We start from the raw sequence: 14,129 nt of genomic DNA on the forward strand, positions 1-14,129 counted from the left end.
AGTGGATTCAGGCTTCTCAGAAGCCCTGATATGAATTTTAACCCTGTTGCATTGCTTTAGAGAGTCAATAGATTTCAGGCTGCAGGTAGATTGTAGCTTGACCCAGTAGCAGGTAAATGAGACAATGTGACTGTGGTCTGTTCAGGTGGTGAACAGAAGCCTCTGTGTCCCTGGTGGCTTGTAAGATTCTCGGGCAATTGCCTTGGAAATAGAGAAGGAGCTAAGCAATGGAGGTGGTGACAGGCACCTCACTGGTCAGATTGCACCACATTTAAACACTTACCTGTGTACCAGGACTGATAGCACTTTGATGGACTCGGTGGAAGCATGAGACTTACAGACCTGTGTCTCAATAGGTTTTCTGAAAGAACATTTGTAGGAATCTCCTCTTGGGTAGGTTCTGTTGCTTTGGAAGTTGTTGAAGGGATATCCTTGGAATGTTTGGACTTTCTTGGCAGCCTCCTTGGCAAGGTCAAAGGGAAAGTCTAGGAAGAGTTCTTGCATCCACAGCCTTAGGAGAAACATCTTGTTGAGAGACCCTCTAAATTAGAGACCAAGGTGTCATGGGACCTTTCTTTTCGACTTTTGGGCATGATCTTCTGGAAAGACAAGTTGCTAATGTGCATAGGAAGGAGGTTGCAATGGGGCACATGGTGTTTTGCAAATCCACCCTAGACCCATACTCACGGGAAATGTCAAGGAGAAAATGAGTTCTTGGATGCAGAGTGAATTTGATACAGTAAGATGATTCCATTCACGTGGTACCCTGGCCTGGGATAGTTCAGCACAATGGGATTTTTGAGCTTCAGTGTGGGAAGCTGTACAGGATGGTGTGAGAAGTTTTCCCAGGAAGAGATCAATGCAGGGTGGATGGCCAAAAGCAATCTCTTGAGATAGGAGGAAGTCTTCACAACAGACTAAATGAGCACTGGACAGGTGGACATAAATAGGTACTAGCTTCCATGGGCAAGGAAAAGTCAAGGGGTAAAAGACTGAGAGAGGGGGAGAGAGAGAGAGAGAGAGAGAGAGAGAGAGAGAGAGAGAGAGAGAGAGAGAGAGAGAGAGAGAGAGAGAGAGAGAGAGAGAGAGAGAGAGAGAGAGAAAAGTGTTATCTTCTGGGCCCAATTAAGCTTGCTACCCAGGAGCTGGAATTTTGAAGCCTCAGAGGAGTTTGACTTTGCCTCATGCAAAGACCCAGATGTATTGATCAGAGAAGGACTGGAGCCATGATGAAAGGATCAAAATTAGTTGGCTTAGATATCCAATGAGGCCCAATTTTGCCTGAGAACTTATTCAGAGCTGCATCCTCATTGTTCCTCAGCATAGCCAAGTGGACCAGTGATTGGCCTTGTTATTAGCTGTTTCGGACTGGATGCTTGGAGAGATGCTCTCTTTCCCTTGAGAACATTCTCAGGACACTGGTGGAGGTAGTTGATGGCCTGGACTTTAGGGAAAGTGTTGAGTAGCTGTATTTCAGCTCACATATCATCCTTAAGTCCTTAGAGTGAGCTGAGGACCCAGCAAGCACTGAGAGCCAAGGGCATGGCATGTTCACATCCAAGGCCTGAGAGTAAAAGCAAAGGAGGTCTGGAAGGGCAGTGTGAAGAGGTTGGTAAGAGCAGGAGTGTTGAGGGTGCCTGTGAGCTATGACAAGCCCATAGTACATGGTAAGCCCATAATCCATCTGGTTTTGCATGGGTCCCACTGTAATGGTAGCATGTTCTCTGTGCTGTCTTCACAGGGTTGCATTCCCTGTCCAGCATGGTCCATGGCAACATATAGAGGAAATGGCCCCACAACTTTGGCTGAGTGTTGATGTCTTCCAACTGAGTCTCCAGCAAAGAGTTGTGGTGTGGCTGACTTGCCCTAGTTCACCTGAGTTAAAAGGTAAGGATCATGGGAATTGCTGCATGTATTCTAGGTGTCCTGGTCTTGGAGGAGCAGGGAACTGCTGCCATCTGTACGTCCAGTCCCTTCGGGATATGGAGCATGCTTAGGGCCTCTGGTTTCTCCCAGGTTTGGAGCTTCGGCCCATTGTCCCCTGGCAGTGTATGGGCAATGTCTTGCCGTCCCTTGCTCTCCCCAAAGCCAGAGCATTCCAGAGTACCGGAACCACTTTGTGCAATGCACTCCAATGTGCTTGGATCTATGATGATTCCCAGTCAAACATTCCTTGGAAAAGCTGAACAAAATGAGTGAAAATTCTCTACCGCCACTCTCATCGGGACTGAGGTCCAGCATCTTGGGTCTCCCAGGTGCTACGGGCGTCAGGCACAGGCTGCCCATCCACTCCATTGTTCTTGACTTTTTCGGGCTCTAGCCAGAGTCTGCAGAGACAGGTGTGTGCTTGCCCTACTCTGCCAAAAAGCATGGCGTAGGACACAGCAGCTCCTAAAGCTCAGGTGGCATGCTCACTTTGCTGTTGAGGAGATGCTTGGCAGATACTCAGTAGGGAGTCGTGCTAGGTCCAAGGATAGGGCCCAAGCCATTGTGGAAAGTAGACTGTGAGGCAAAAGTAGCAGTGGCAGTGGCACCAAAGATTGGTTCTTCACATGGTAATATCTGGCAGTGGATTCAGGCTTCTCAGAAGCCCTGATATGAATTTTAACCCTGTTGCATTGCTTTAGAGAGTCAATAGATTTCAGGCTGCAGGTAGATTGTAGCTTGACCCAGTAGCAGGTAAATGAGACAATGTGACTGTGGTCTGTTCAGGTGGTGAACAGAAGCCTCTGTGTCCCTGGTGGCTTGTAAGATTCTCGGGCAATTGCCTTGGAAATAGAGAAGGAGCTAAGCAATGGAGGTGGTGACAGGCACCTCACTGGTCAGATTGCACCACATTTAAACACTTACCTGTGTACCAGGACTGATAGCACTTTGATGGACTCGGTGGAAGCATGAGACTTACAGACCTGTGTCTCAATAGGTTTTCTGAAAGAACATTTGTAGGAATCTCCTCTTGGGTAGGTTCTGTTGCTTTGGAAGTTGTTGAAGGGATATCCTTGGAATGTTTGGACTTTCTTGGCAGCCTCCTTGGCAAGGTCAAAGGGAAAGTCTAGGAAGAGTTCTTGCATCCACAGCCTTAGGAGAAACATCTTGTTGAGAGACCCTCTAAATTAGAGACCAAGGTGTCATGGGACCTTTCTTTTCGACTTTTGGGCATGATCTTCTGGAAAGACAAGTTGCTAATGTGCATAGGAAGGAGGTTGCAATGGGGCACATGGTGTTTTGCAAATCCACCCTAGACCCATACTCACGGGAAATGTCAAGGAGAAAATGAGTTCTTGGATGCAGAGTGAATTTGATACAGTAAGATGATTCCATTCACGTGGTACCCTGGCCTGGGATAGTTCAGCACAATGGGATTTTTGAGCTTCAGTGTGGGAAGCTGTACAGGATGGTGTGAGAAGTTTTCCCAGGAAGAGATCAATGCAGGGTGGATGGCCAAAAGCAATCTCTTGAGATAGGAGGAAGTCTTCACAACAGACTAAATGAGCACTGGACAGGTGGACATAAATAGGTACTAGCTTCCATGGGCAAGGAAAAGTCAAGGGGTAAAAGACTGAGAGAGGGGGAGAGAGAGAGAGAGAGAGAGAGAGAGAGAGAGAGAGAGAGAGAGAGAGAGAGAGAGAGAGAGAGAGAGAGAGAGAGAGAGAGAGAGAGAAAAGTGTTATCTTCTGGGCCCAATTAAGCTTGCTACCCAGGAGCTGGAATTTTGAAGCCTCAGAGGAGTTTGACTTTGCCTCATGCAAAGACCCAGATGTATTGATCAGAGAAGGACTGGAGCCATGATGAAAGGATCAAAATTAGTTGGCTTAGATATCCAATGAGGCCCAATTTTGCCTGAGAACTTATTCAGAGCTGCATCCTCATTGTTCCTCAGCATAGCCAAGTGGACCAGTGATTGGCCTTGTTATTAGCTGTTTCGGACTGGATGCTTGGAGAGATGCTCTCTTTCCCTTGAGAACATTCTCAGGACACTGGTGGAGGTAGTTGATGGCCTGGACTTTAGGGAAAGTGTTGAGTAGCTGTATTTCAGCTCACATATCATCCTTAAGTCCTTAGAGTGAGCTGAGGACCCAGCAAGCACTGAGAGCCAAGGGCATGGCATGTTCACATCCAAGGCCTGAGAGTAAAAGCAAAGGAGATCTGGAAGGGCAGTGTGAAGAGGTTGGTAAGAGCAGGAGTGTTGAGGGTGCCTGTGAGCTATGACAAGCCCATAGTACATGGTAAGCCCATAATCCATCTGGTTTTGCATGGGTCCCACTGTAATGGTAGCATGTTCTCTGTGCTGTCTTCACAGGGTTGCATTCCCTGTCCAGCATGGTCCATGGCAACATATAGAGGAAATGGCCCCACAACTTTGGCTGAGTGTTGATGTCTTCCAACTGAGTCTCCAGCAAAGAGTTGTGGTGTGGCTGACTTGCCCTAGTTCACCTGAGTTAAAAGGTAAGGATCATGGGAATTGCTGCATGTATTCTAGGTGTCCTGGTCTTGGAGGAGCAGGGAACTGCTGCCATCTGTACGTCCAGTCCCTTCGGGATATGGAGCATGCTTAGGGCCTCTGGTTTCTCCCAGGTTTGGAGCTTCGGCCCATTGTCCCCTGGCAGTGTATGGGCAATGTCTTGCCGTCCCTTGCTCTCCCCAAAGCCAGAGCATTCCAGAGTACCGGAACCACTTTGTGCAATGCACTCCAATGTGCTTGGATCTATGATGATTCCCAGTCAAACATTCCTTGGAAAAGCTGAACAAAATGAGTGAAAATTCTGTACCGCCACTCTCATCGGGACTGAGTTCCAGCATCTTGGGTCTCCCAGGTGCTATGGGCGTCAGGCACAGGCTGCCCATCCACTCCATTGTTCTTGACTTCTTCGGGCTCTAGCCAGAGTCTGCAGAGACAGGTGTGTGCTTGCCCTACTCTGCCAAAAAGCATGGCGTAGGACACAGCAGCTCCTAAAGCTCAGGTGGCATGCTCACTTTGCTGTTGAGGAGATGCTTGGCAGATACTCAGTAGGGAGTCGTGCTAGGTCCAAGGATAGGGCCCAAGCCATTGTGGAAAGTAGACTGTGAGGCAAAAGTAGCAGTGGCAGTGGCACCAAAGTTTGGTTCTTCACATGGTAATATCTGGCAGTGGATTCAGGCTTCTCAGAAGCCCTGATATGAATTTTAACCCTGTTGCATTGCTTTAGAGAGTCAATAGATTTCAGGCTGCAGGTAGATTGTAGCTTGACCCAGTAGCAGGTAACTGAGACAATGTGACTGTGGTCTGTTCAGGTGGTGAACAGAAGCCTCTGTGTCCCTGGTGGCTTGTAAGATTCTCGGGCAATTGCCTTGGAAATAGAGAAGGAGCTAAGCAATGGAGGTGGTGACAGGCACCTCACTGGTCAGATTGCACCACATTTAAACACTTACCTGTGTACCAGGACTGATAGCACTTTGATGGACTCGGTGGAAGCATGAGACTTACAGACCTGTGTCTCAATAGGTTTTTTGAAAGAACATTTGTAGGAATCTCCTCTTGGGTAGGTTCTGTTGCTTTGGAAGTTGTTGAAGGGATATCCTTGGAATGTTTGGACTTTCTTGGCAGCCTCCTTGGCAAGGTCAAAGGGAAAGTCTAGGAACAGTTCTTGCATCCACAGCCTTAGGAGAAACATCTTGTTGAGAGACCCTCTAAATTAGAGACCAAGGTGTCATGGGACCTTTCTTTTCGACTTTTGGGCATGATCTTCTGGAAAGACAAGTTGCTAATGTGCATAGGAAGGAGGTTGCAATGGGGCACATGGTGTTTTGCAAATCCACCCTAGACCCATACTCACGGGAAATGTCAAGGAGAAAATGAGTTCTTGGATGCAGAGTGAATTTGATACAGTAAGATGATTCCATTCACGTGGTACCCTGGCCTGGGATAGTTCAGCACAATGGGATTTTTGAGCTTCAGTGTGGGAAGCTGTACAGGATGGTGTGAGAAGTTTTCCCAGGAAGAGATCAATGCAGGGTGGATGGCCAAAAGCAATCTCTTGAGATAGGAGGAAGTCTTCACAACAGACTAAATGAGCACTGGACAGGTGGACATAAATAGGTACTAGCTTCCATGGGCAAGGAAAAGTCAAGGGGTAAAAGACTGAGAGAGGGGGAGAGAGAGAGAGAGAGAGAGAGAGAGAGAGAGAGAGAGAGAGAGAGAGAGAGAGAGAGAGAGAGAGAGAGAGAGAGAGAGAAAAGTGTTATCTTCTGGGCCCAATTAAGCTTGCTACCCAGGAGCTGGAATTTTGAAGCCTCAGAGGAGTTTGACTTTGCCTCATGCAAAGACCCAGATGTATTGATCAGAGAAGGACTGGAGCCATGATGAAAGGATCAAAATTAGTTGGCTTAGATATCCAATGAGGCCCAATTTTGCCTGAGAACTTATTCAGAGCTGCATCCTCATTGTTCCTCAGCATAGCCAAGTGGACCAGTGATTGGCCTTGTTATTAGCTGTTTCGGACTGGATGCTTGGAGAGATGCTCTCTTTCCCTTGAGAACATTCTCAGGACACTGGTGGAGGTAGTTGATGGCCTGGACTTTAGGGAAAGTGTTGAGTAGCTGTATTTCAGCTCACATATCATCCTTAAGTCCTTAGAGTGAGCTGAGGACCCAGCAAGCACTGAGAGCCAAGGGCATGGCATGTTCACATCCAAGGCCTGAGAGTAAAAGCAAAGGAGATCTGGAAGGGCAGTGTGAAGAGGTTGGTAAGAGCAGGAGTGTTGAGGGTGCCTGTGAGCTATGACAAGCCCATAGTACATGGTAAGCCCATAATCCATCTGGTTTTGCATGGGTCCCACTGTAATGGTAGCATGTTCTCTGTGCTGTCTTCACAGGGTTGCATTCCCTGTCCAGCATGGTCCATGGCAACATATAGAGGAAATGGCCCCACAACTTTGGCTGAGTGTTGATGTCTTCCAACTGAGTCTCCAGCAAAGAGTTGTGGTGTGGCTGACTTGCCCTAGTTCACCTGAGTTAAAAGGTAAGGATCATGGGAATTGCTGCATGTATTCTAGGTGTCCTGGTCTTGGAGGAGCAGGGAACTGCTGCCATCTGTACGTCCAGTCCCTTCGGGATATGGAGCATGCTTAGGGCCTCTGGTTTCTCCCAGGTTTGGAGCTTCGGCCCATTGTCCCCTGGAAGTGTATGGGCAATGTCTTGCCGTCCCTTGCTCTCCCCAAAGCCAGAGCATTCCAGAGTACCGGAACCACTTTGTGCAATGCACTCCAATGTGCTTGGATCTATGATGATTCCCAGTCAAACATTCCTTGGAAAAGCTGAACAAAATGAGTGAAAATTCTGTACCGCCACTCTCATCGGGACTGAGGTCCAGCATCTTGGGTCTCCCAGGTGCTATGGGCGTCAGGCACAGGCTGCCCATCCACTCCATTGTTCTTGACTTCTTCGGGCTCTAGCCAGAGTCTGCAGAGACAGGTGTGTGCTTGCCCTACTCTGCCAAAAAGCATGGCGTAGGACACAGCAGCTCCTAAAGCTCAGGTGGCATGCTCACTTTGCTGTTGAGGAGATGCTTGGCAGATACTCAGTAGGGAGTCGTGCTAGGTCCAAGGATAGGGCCCAAGCCATTGTGGAAAGTAGACTGTGAGGCAAAAGTAGCAGTGGCAGTGGCACCAAAGTTTGGTTCTTCACATGGTAATATCTGGCAGTGGATTCAGGCTTCTCAGAAGCCCTGATATGAATTTTAACCCTGTTGCATTGCTTTAGAGAGTCAATAGATTTCAGGCTGCAGGTAGATTGTAGCTTGACCCAGTAGCAGGTAACTGAGACAATGTGACTGTGGTCTGTTCAGGTGGTGAACAGAAGCCTCTGTGTCCCTGGTGGCTTGTAAGATTCTCGGGCAATTGCCTTGGAAATAGAGAAGGAGCTAAGCAATGGAGGTGGTGACAGGCACCTCACTGGTCAGATTGCACCACATTTAAACACTTACCTGTGTACCAGGACTGATAGCACTTTGATGGACTCGGTGGAAGCATGAGACTTACAGACCTGTGTCTCAATAGGTTTTTTGAAAGAACATTTGTAGGAATCTCCTCTTGGGTAGGTTCTGTTGCTTTGGAAGTTGTTGAAGGGATATCCTTGGAATGTTTGGACTTTCTTGGCAGCCTCCTTGGCAAGGTCAAAGGGAAAGTCTAGGAACAGTTCTTGCATCCACAGCCTTAGGAGAAACATCTTGTTGAGAGACCCTCTAAATTAGAGACCAAGGTGTCATGGGACCTTTCTTTTCGACTTTGGCATGATCTTCTGGAAAGACAAGTTGCTAATGTGCATAGGAAGGAGGTTGCAATGGGGCACATGGTGTTTTGCAAATCCACCCTAGACCCATACTCACGGGAAATGTCAAGGAGAAAATGAGTTCTTGGATGCAGAGTGAATTTGATACAGTAAGATGATTCCATTCACGTGGTACCCTGGCCTGGGATAGTTCAGCACAATGGGATTTTTGAGCTTCAGTGTGGGAAGCTGTACAGGATGGTGTGAGAAGTTTTCCCAGGAAGAGATCAATGCAGGGTGGATGGCCAAAAGCAATCTCTTGAGATAGGAGGAAGTCTTCACAACAGACTAAATGAGCACTGGACAGGTGGACATAAATAGGTACTAGCTTCCATGGGCAAGGAAAAGTCAAGGGGTAAAAGACTGAGAGAGGGGGAGAGAGAGAGAGAGAGAGAGAGAGAGAGAGAGAGAGAGAGAGAGAGAGAGAGAGAGAGAGAGAGAGAGAGAGAGAGAAAAGTGTTATCTTCTGGGCCCAATTAAGCTTGCTACCCAGGAGCTGGAATTTTGAAGCCTCAGAGGAGTTTGACTTTGCCTCATGCAAAGACCCAGATGTATTGATCAGAGAAGGACTGGAGCCATGATGAAAGGATCAAAATTAGTTGGCTTAGATATCCAATGAGGCCCAATTTTGCCTGAGAACTTATTCAGAGCTGCATCCTCATTGTTCCTCAGCATAGCCAAGTGGACCAGTGATTGGCCTTGTTATTAGCTGTTTCGGACTGGATGCTTGGAGAGATGCTCTCTTTCCCTTGAAAACAATCTCAGGACACTGGTGGAGGTAGTTGATGGCCTGGACTTTAGGGAAAGTGTTGAGTAGCTGTATTTCAGCTCACATATCATCCTTAAGTCCTTAGAGTGAGCTGAGGACCCAGCAAGCACTGAGAGCCAAGGGCATGGCATGTTCACATCCAAGGCCTGAGAGTAAAAGCAAAGGAGATCTGGAAGGGCAGTGTGAAGAGGTTGGTAAGAGCAGGAGTGTTGAGGGTGCCTGTGAGCTATGACAAGCCCATAGTACATGGTAAGCCCATAATCCATCTGGTTTTGCATGGGTCCCACTGTAATGGTAGCATGTTCTCTGTGCTGTCTTCACAGGGTTGCATTCCCTGTCCAGCATGGTCCATGGCAACATATAGAGGAAATGGCCCCACAACTTTGGCTGAGTGTTGATGTCTTCCAACTGAGTCTCCAGCAAAGAGTTGTGGTGTGGCTGACTTGCCCTAGTTCACCTGAGTTAAAAGGTAAGGATCATGGGAATTGCTGCATGTATTCTAGGTGTCCTGGTCTTGGGAGCAGGGAACTGCTGCCATCTGTACGTCCAGTCCCTTCGGGATATGGAGCATGCTTAGGGCCTCTGGTTTCTCCCAGGTTTGGAGCTTCGGCCCATTGTCCCCTGGCAGTGTATGGGCAATGTCTTGCCGTCCCTTGCTCTCCCCAAAGCCAGAGCATTCCAGAGTACCGGAACCACTTTGTGCAATGCACTCCAATGTGCTTGGATCTATGATGATTCCCAGTCAAACATTCCTTGGAAAAGCTGAACAAAATGAGTGAAAATTCTGTACCGCCACTCTCATCGGGACTGAGGTCCAGCATCTTGGGTCTCCCAGGTGCTATGGGCGTCAGGCACAGGCTGCCCATCCACTCCATTGTTCTTGACTTCTTCGGGCTCTAGCCAGAGTCTGCAGAGACAGGTGTGTGCTTGCCCTACTCTGCCAAAAAGCATGGCGTAGGACACAGCAGCTCCTAAAGCTCAGGTGGCATGCTCACTTTGCTGTTGAGGAGATGCTTGGCAGATACTCAGTAGGGAGTCGTGCTAGGTCCAAGGATAGGGCCCAAGCCATTGTGGAAAGTAGACTGTGAGGCAAAAGTAGCAGTGGCAGTGGCACCAAAGTTTGGTTCTTCACATGGTAATATCTGGCAGTGGATTCAGGCTTCTCAGAAGCCCTGATATGAATTTTAACCCTGTTGCATTGCTTTAGAGAGTCAATAGATTTCAGGCTGCAGGTAGATTGTAGCTTGACCCAGTAGCAGGTAACTGAGACAATGTGACTGTGGTCTGTTCAGGTGGTGAACAGAAGCCTCTGTGTCCCTGGTGGCTTGTAAGATTCTCGGGCAATTGCCTTGGAAATAGAGAAGGAGCTAAGCAATGGAGGTGGTGACAGGCACCTCACTGGTCAGATTGCACCACATTTAAACACTTACCTGTGTACCAGGACTGATAGCACTTTGATGGACTCGGTGGAAGCATGAGACTTACAGACCTGTGTCTCAATAGGTTTTCTGAAAGAACATTTGTAGGAATCTCCTCTTGGGTAGGTTCTGTTGCTTTGGAAGTTGTTGAAGGGATATCCTTGGAATGTTTGGACTTTCTTGGCAGCCTCCTTGGCAAGGTCAAAGGGAAAGTCTAGGAACAGTTCTTGCATCCACAGCCTTAGGAGAAACATCTTGTTGAGAGACCCTCTAAATTAGAGACCAAGGTGTCATGGGACCTTTCTTTTCGACTTTTGGGCATGATCTTCTGGAAAGACAAGTTGCTAATGTGCATAGGAAGGAGGTTGCAATGGGGCACATGGTGTTTTGCAAATCCACCCTAGACCCATACTCACGGGAAATGTCAAGGAGAAAATGAGTTCTTGGATGCAGAGTGAATTTGATACAGTAAGATGATTCCATTCACGTGGTACCCTGGCCTGGGATAGTTCAGCACAATGGGATTTTTGAGCTTCAGTGTGGGAAGCTGTACAGGATGGTGTGAGAAGTTTTCCCAGGAAGAGATCAATGCAGGGTGGATGGCCAAAAGCAATCTCTTGAGATAGGAGGAAGTCTTCACAACAGACTAAATGAGCACTGGACAGGTGGACATAAATAGGTACTAGCTTCCATGGGCAAGGAAAAGTCAAGGGGTAAAAGACTGAGAGAGGGAGAGAGAGAGAGAGAGAGAGAGAGAGAGAGAGAGAGAGAGAGAGAGAGAGAGAGAGAGAGAGAGAGAGAGAGAGAGAGAGAGAGAGAGAAAAGTGTTATCTTCTGGGCCCAATTAAGCTTGCTACCCAGGAGCTGGAATTTTGAAGCCTCAGAGGAGTTTGACTTTGCCTCATGCAAAGACCCAGATGTATTGATCAGAGAAGGACTGGAGCCATGATGAAAGGATCAAAATTAGTTGGCTTAGATATCCAATGAGGCCCAATTTTGCCTGAGAACTTATTCAGAGCTGCATCCTCATTGTTCCTCAGCATAGCCAAGTGGACCAGTGATTGGCCTTGTTATTAGCTGTTTCGGACTGGATGCTTGGAGAGATGCTCTCTTTCCCTTGAGAACATTCTCAGGACACTGGTGGAGGTAGTTGATGGCCTGGACTTTAGGGAAAGTGTTGAGTAGCTGTATTTCAGCTCACATATCATCCTTAAGTCCTTAGAGTGAGCTGAGGACCCAGCAAGCACTGAGAGCCAAGGGCATGGTATGTTCACATCCAAGGCCTGAGAGTAAAAGCAAAGGAGATCTGGAAGGGCAGTGTGAAGAGGTTGGTAAGAGCAGGAGTGTTGAGGGTGCCTGTGAGCTATGACAAGCCCATAGTACATGGTAAGCCCATAATCCATCTGGTTTTGCATGGGTCCCACTGTAATGGTAGCATGTTCTCTGTGCTGTCTTCACAGGGTTGCATTCCCTGTCCAGCATGGTCCATGGCAACATATAGAGGAAATGGCCCCACAACTTTGGCTGAGTGTTGATGTCTTCCAACTGAGTCTCCAGCAAAGAGTTGTGGTGTGGCTGACTTGCCCTAGTTCACCTGAGTTAAAAGGTAAGGATCATGGGAATTGCTGCATGTATTCTAGGTGTCCTGGTCTTGGAGGAGCAGGGAACTGCTGCCATCTGTACGTCCAGTCCCTTCGGGATATGGAGCATGCTTAGGGCCTCTGGTTTCTCCCAGGTTTGGAGCTTCGGCCCATTGTCCCCTGGAAGTGTATGGGCAATGTCTTGCCGTCCCTTGCTCTCCCCAAAGCCAGAGCATTCCAGAGTACCGGAACCACTTTGTGCAATGCACTCCAATGTGCTTGGATCTATGATGATTCCCAGTCAAACATTCCTTGGAAAAGCTGAACAAAATGAGTGAAAATTCTGTACCGCCACTCTCATCGGGACTGAGGTCCAGCATCTTGGGTCTCCCAGGTGCTATGGGCGTCAGGCACAGGCTGCCCATCCACTCCATTGTTCTTGACTTCTTCGGGCTCTAGCCAGAGTCTGCAGAGACAGGTGTGTGCTTGCCCTACTCTGCCAAAAAGCATGGCGTAGGACACAGCAGCTCCTAAAGCTCAGGTGGCATGCTCACTTTGCTGTTGAGGAGATGCTTGGCAGATACTCAGTAGGGAGTCGTGCTAGGTCCAAGGATAGGGCCCAAGCCATTGTGGAAAGTAGACTGTGAGGCAAAAGTAGCAGTGGCAGTGGCACCAAAGTTTGGTTCTTCACATGGTAATATCTGGCAGTGGATTCAGGCTTCTCAGAAGCCCTGATATGAATTTTAACCCTGTTGCATTGCTTTAGAGAGTCAATAGATTTCAGGCTGCAGGTAGATTGTAGCTTGACCCAGTAGCAGGTAACTGAGACAATGTGACTGTGGTCTGTTCAGGTGGTGAACAGAAGCCTCTGTGTCCCTGGTGGCTTGTAAGATTCTCGGGCAATTGCCTTGGAAATAGAGAAGGAGCTAAGCAATGGAGGTGGTGACAGGCACCTCACTGGTCAGATTGCACCACATTTAAACACTTACCTGTGTACCAGGACTGATAGCACTTTGATGGACTCGGTGGAAGCATGAGACTTACAGACCTGTGTCTCAATAGGTTTTTTGAAAGAACATTTGTAGGAATCTCCTCTTGGGTAGGTTCTGTTGCTTTGGAAGTTGTTGAAGGGATATCCTTGGAATGTTTGGACTTTCTTGGCAGCCTCCTTGGCAAGGTCAAAGGGAAAGTCTAGGAAGAGTTCTTGCATCCACAGCCTTAGGAGAAACATCTTGTTGAGAGACCCTCTAAATTAGAGACCAAGGTGTCATGGGACCTTTCTTTTCGACTTTTGGGCATGATCTTCTGGAAAGACAAGTTGCTAATGTGCATAGGAAGGACGTTGCAATGGGGCACATGGTGTTTTGCAAATCCACCCTAGACCCATACTCACGGGAAATGTCAAGGAGAAAATGAGTTCTTGGATGCAGAGTGAATTTGATACAGTAAGATGATTCCATTCACGTGGTACCCTGGCCTGGGATAGTTCAGCACAATGGGATTTTTGAGCTTCAGTGTGGGAAGCTGTACAGGATGGTGTGAGAAGTTTTCCCAGGAAGAGATCAATGCAGGGTGGATGGCCAAAAGCAATCTCTTGAGATAGGAGGAAGTCTTCACAACAGATTAAATGAGCACTGGACAGGTGGACATAAATAGGTACTAGCTTCCGTGGGCAAGGAAAAGTCAAGGGGTAAAAGACTGAGAGAGGGGGAGAGAGAGAGAGAGAGAGAGAGAGAGAGAGAGAGAGAGAGAGAGAGAGAGAGAGAGAGAGAGAGAGAGAGAGAGAGAGAGAGAAAAGTGTTATCTTCTGGGCCCAATTAAGCTTGCTACCCAGGAGCTGGAATTTTGAAGCCTCAGAGGAGTTTGACTTTGCCTCATGCAAAGACCCAGATGTATTGATCAGAGAAGGACTGGAGCCATGATGAAAGGATCAAAATTAGTTGGCTTAGATATCCAATGAGGCCCAATTTTGCCTGAGAACTTATTCAGAGCTGCATCCTCATTGTTCCTCAGCATAGCCAAGTGGACCAGTGATTGGCCTTGTTATTAGCTGTTTCG

The 14,129-nt window shown here is 47.9% G+C and overlaps 5 non-coding genes across 5 annotated transcripts; all 5 read left to right on the plus strand.

Moving 5' to 3' along the window:
• The first annotated feature begins 2,142 nt into the window (after positions 1-2,142).
• Positions 2,143-2,236, plus strand: LOC147002999 (small nucleolar RNA SNORD116). The gene has a single exon (XR_015048202.1). It is a non-coding gene; the product is annotated as a small nucleolar RNA SNORD116 (small nucleolar RNA).
• A 2,465-nt stretch (positions 2,237-4,701) lies between these two features.
• On the plus strand, positions 4,702-4,795 carry LOC147003000 (small nucleolar RNA SNORD116). Its single transcript, XR_015048345.1, has one exon. It is a non-coding gene; the product is annotated as a small nucleolar RNA SNORD116 (small nucleolar RNA).
• Positions 4,796-7,252: 2,457 nt separating this feature from the next.
• LOC147003001 (small nucleolar RNA SNORD116) lies at positions 7,253-7,346 on the plus strand. The gene has a single exon (XR_015048223.1). It is a non-coding gene; the product is annotated as a small nucleolar RNA SNORD116 (small nucleolar RNA).
• A 2,449-nt stretch (positions 7,347-9,795) lies between these two features.
• On the plus strand, positions 9,796-9,889 carry LOC147003002 (small nucleolar RNA SNORD116). Its single transcript, XR_015048224.1, has one exon. It is a non-coding gene; the product is annotated as a small nucleolar RNA SNORD116 (small nucleolar RNA).
• A 2,463-nt stretch (positions 9,890-12,352) lies between these two features.
• Positions 12,353-12,446, plus strand: LOC147003003 (small nucleolar RNA SNORD116). Its single transcript, XR_015048225.1, has one exon. It is a non-coding gene; the product is annotated as a small nucleolar RNA SNORD116 (small nucleolar RNA).
• The last annotated feature ends 1,683 nt before the right edge of the window (positions 12,447-14,129 follow it).

Source organism: Mus caroli, unplaced genomic scaffold (genome assembly GCF_978045245.1).
Source record: "Mus caroli unplaced genomic scaffold, Mus_caroli_1 scaffold_8, whole genome shotgun sequence".
In the NCBI taxonomy this organism is placed as follows: domain Eukaryota; kingdom Metazoa; phylum Chordata; class Mammalia; order Rodentia; family Muridae; genus Mus; species Mus caroli.